Here is a 5000-nt window from a genome sequence, read left to right as displayed (position 1 = left end):
GCAGTGAACACACACACCATGAACACACACACAGCAGAGAACACACACACAGCAGTGCACACGCACACAGCAGTGAACACACACAGCAGTGAACACACACACCATGAACACACACACAGCAGTGAACACACACACACACACACACACACACACCAGTGCGCGCGCACACACACACACACACACACACACACACACACACACACACACACACACACACACACACACACACACACACACACAGCAGTGAACATACACACACTGTCAACAAACACATACTGTGAACATACACACACTGTGAACACACACACAGCAGTGGGCAGTCTTTTATGCTGTGGCTCTCGGGGAGCAGTTGGGGGGGTGTTCGGTGCCTTGCTCAAGGGCACCTCAGTCGTGGCCGGCCCGAGACTCGAACACACAACCTTAGGGTTAGGAGTTCAACTCTCTAAACATTAGGCCAAGAATTCCCCACGACTTATTTATTGTATAAAGGTAAGTTTAAGACTTACACACACAGTTTAAGACTTACACACACAGTTTAAGACTTACACACAGTTTAAGACTTACACACAGTTTAAGACTTACACACACACAGTTTAAGACTTACACACACAGTTTAAGACTTACACACAGTTTAAGACTTACACACACACAGTTTAAGACTTACACACAGTTTAAGACTTACACACACACAGTTTAAGACTTACACACAGTTTAAGACTTACACACACAGTTTAAGACTTACACACACAGTTTAAGACTTACACACAGTTTAAGACTTACACACACAGTTTAAGACTTACACACACAGTTTAAGACTTACACACACAGTTTAAGACTTACACACACAGTTTAAGACTTACACACAGTTTAAGACTTACACACACACAGTTTAAGACTTACACACACAGTTTAAGACTTACACACACAGTTTAAGACTTACACACAGTTTAAGACTTACACACACACAGTTTAAGACTGAACCCCTGATATGTGCTGATATATTTTGTATTGTTTCACTTCGTCATCTTCGTCATCATTGAATTCTTTGTGTGATTCTATTTAAATCTGTAGTAATGGATTCTTTTTTTTTTCTTGCTTTCTGCAGGATTTATTGTGAGATTACGCCGTCACCCTGAAACACTGGACGTGTTCATTTATCTCTGTAAGAATGTGTACAGTCTAACAAAGTCATACGGTGTTCGTTCGAGTAGCCCACATTTAGTAATAGCTAACAGATAGCTCTGTGTTAATGAAGCAGATTTCAGGGCTGGTTTCTGTAATTAAATTCCGATTGGTCTCAGAGGAAGCCATAAACCCAGTGAGTGCCATCAGCTGTTCTTCAGATAAGGCACATCATTTCTGTCACGTCCTGACATCATAAGAATATCTCTGTTAGTCCAGGTTTTTATTATATGGACAAGTAAATATACGTGTCATGCAAAAGATGTGTGTTACACTCACACTAGCCCTGTTCGGAGGAGCGTTGGTGAAGCAATCTGCAGACACTTAATATTCACATCCATCCCTCACAATCTGCAAGCGCACCTTTGTTCACCGCAGCCCTCTGCGCTCTGACTCAGCCTCCAGAGATGTGGAAGGGAACTCCAGGTGATCACAGGTGAAAAAGGAAAACAGGAGCTGACAGCTGGCTGAAGGACCAACGTGCATCTCATTAGGTTGTAAGTGCATGATGGAGTTAAGGTTCCTTAAACACATCTTCTCGCTGCTCGGGTTTGATGTGTCTCTACACAGGAACGATGGCAATGACAGACCCAGGGAGTTTCTTAATGAGCTGTCATTTACATTCTCTCTCTCTCTGTCTATCTCTATCTCTCTCTCTCTGTCTTTGACCTCTGAAATGATTACTGATGTCTTTACATGTCATGAAATACTGAAGAACATGCACAAAGCCAGGAGGATGTGCGAGCGTTATAACCATGAGCGTTTTTGCTGGATAATTTGATAGAATATGATTTGTGGGATTTATTCTGAACATTGGCAGAGAAGTACAACAAAGGCTGATATACTGTATTAATGGACGATTTATCTGTGCTGCAAATTTATAAATAGATTCTCATAATATATAATAATATACAATATATATATATATAAAGCACATCTGCTTTCCTCTTTGGGTTGTGAGGGAACGAAATCCACAAATAAAAGAACATCGATAATACAAAAAAGCATCAATAATGCAACAATGAGTTGTTTTTTCTCAGTGCCAGAGAAGCTCTTATGCTAGATGTGTGTGTGTGTGTGTGTGTGTGTGTGTGTGTGTGTGTGTGTGTGTGTGTGTGTGTGTGTGTGTGTGTGTGTGTGTGTGTGTGTGTGCGTATGTGTGTGTGCGTATGTGTGTGTGCGTATGTGCGTGTGTGTGTGCGAAAGAGAGAGAAAGAGAGAGAGAGAGAGAGAGAGAGAGAGAGAGAAAGAGAGAGAGAGAGAGAGGGAGAGAGAGAAAGAGGAGAGAGCCTTCTCTCTCTCTCTCTCGTTCTCCTCTCTCCTACATCTCCCTCTCATCTTCGTCTCTGCCTCTCTCCTCTCCTCTGCTCTCTCGCTCGTGCCTCTCCTCTCTCTGCTCTTTTTGCCTCTTTTCTCGTCTCTCTTCTGACTCACCTGTAGCTAGAGCTTTGTTTTTTTTTTCGCCCCCTTAGTCTTCATCTTTTTTCATTCCACCCATTTGACATTTTAATGTACAGCTCATCTGTGTAAAGAAGCTTTCAGAAAGAGAGAGAAAGAGAGAGAGAGAGAGAGAGAGAGAGAGGGAGAAAGAAAGAGAGAAAGAGAAAGAGAGAGAGAAGAGAGACTAGAGATAAAATCTCGTTATTCTCTCTCTCGTTCTCTCTCTCTCTCTCTCTCTTCGCTGTCCCTCTATGCTCTCGTGCCATCGTCTCTCTCTCTCTCTCTCTCTCTCTCTCGTCTATCTCTCTCTCTTCTCTCTCTCTCCCTCTCTCTCCTCTCTCCTCCCTCTCGCCCTCTCTCTCTATCTCTCTCTCTTTACCTTCTCTGCTCTCTACTCTCCCCCAATGTAGGTATTGAGCTGTGTTTATTTCCACCCATTTGACATTTTAATGTACAGCTCATCTGTGTAAAGAAGCTTTCAGGTAAAAAGCTGCTTAACTTTTATCTCTCAGAGAAACCGGCAGCGATTATTAATATCCAGTATATTCAGATGGAGCTGCTAGAATCCTTGTTCATGCCTCAGCACACATTTCAGTAGCAGTTACACCGGTTACATTCATTCATTCATTCATTCATTCATTCATCCATTCATTCATTCATCTTCTACCGCTTATCCGAACTTCTCGGGTCACGGGGAGCCTGTGCCTATCTCAGGCGTCATCGGGCATCGAGGCAGGATACACCCTGGACGGAGTGCCAACCCCTCACAGGGCACACACACACTCTCATTCACTCACACACACACACACACTACGGACAATTTTCCAGAGATGCCAATCAACCTACCATGCATGTCTTTGGACCGGGGGAGGAAACCGGAGTACCCGGAGGAAACCCCCGAGGCACGGGGAGAACATGCAAACTCCACACACACGAGGCGGAGGTGGGAATCGAACCCCCGACCCTGGAGGTGTGAGGCGAACGTGATAACCACTAAACCACCGTGCCCCCCGTTACCTGCTACACATAGAATCAAATAAAACCTTTATATAACTTCCGCTCACAGATCCACCAGTTCTGGTCTACTGGTTGTGCCTAAGACCAGTAACCCATCAGAGAGGAGAGAAAATGTTTGTAGTGGACTTTTAAAGTCCAAATGTACTTTCTGCTCAAACCTTTATTGTTTTCTTCAACAGAACCAAATCCTTTTGTCATGACACACACACACACACACACACACACACACACACACACACACACACACACACACACACACACACACACACACACATATACATATATATATGTGATATATTATATATTATACATCTGCACGTCTTTCAGTTAATACAATATTTGTACAGAAAGCCAAGGGAAGATAATTAAGCAAGTAATTACAGTATAATAACAATAATAGTATTAAGTTAAGAATAGTTTTTTATGCAAGTAATAAATAATTTGCTAATTAAATGTTAGAAACTCGTTACAGCCCAATTAAGCGATCATTTAATTATTACGTTATATAAAAACACATTTTCTGTACCGATCAAATGGAACACAGTCCTGTAGGATTGAGAGAGTCTACTGCAGGACATAAACACACACACACACTCATGCACGTAATGATGGGCAATTTAAAGATGTCGCAAGTCTTCGGACCGAGGAAGGAGTCAAGACCACCGAGCCAAGAGGAAACCACTGAAGCAGAGGACGAACATACTGTAGGAACTTCACATATACAGGGTGGGAATCAAACCTGAGAGGTGCGAGACGAGCGTTTAACTGAAAAATTAAACATCGAGTAATTAATATTAAGCCTTAATAATATATATAATGTATATGTCACAAATAAAGGCTGTTTTGTCCAATGCTAAAGACAAACGTCCCCACACCACTTTGAGCTTCGTCTGCGTTCGACACTTAGAAAACCTGAATCTTGAATCTAAAAAAAAAAACAACAACATTTAAATATCTGCTTTTAGACTGTATAATTAATGTGTTTTATAATATTTGCTAATACATTAATATTTGGATATTTAGAATGACATGAACATATTGACATACCGTATTCATTACCAGTTTATTACAGACTTTTGAATTAAAACGTTCTCGCTGCCTCGGCGATGAAGTTCAAGGCTTCGATTATAAATAAAAATATTATATACAAGATAGAAAAGGGAAAAATCGCAGTATTCTGTACAATAACTGAAAAATGGACTCTCGTGACTTACACTGTCAGAGGGGCTCGAACCGTAAGCATGTGTAAGAACCTTATCAGCATCGTGTGAGATTTGAAGGACAGCACTGCTGGTGATTCAGAGTTCGGGTCAAGCGGTTCATTCGTTTTTCACAAACGTGTAGAAATTTGTCACTTTTCT

Source organism: Tachysurus fulvidraco, chromosome 6 (genome assembly GCF_022655615.1).
Source record: "Tachysurus fulvidraco isolate hzauxx_2018 chromosome 6, HZAU_PFXX_2.0, whole genome shotgun sequence".
Taxonomy (NCBI): Eukaryota; Metazoa; Chordata; class Actinopteri; order Siluriformes; family Bagridae; genus Tachysurus; species Tachysurus fulvidraco.
The sequence above is the reverse complement of the archived record's forward strand: the minus strand, read 5'-3'. Positions refer to the sequence as shown.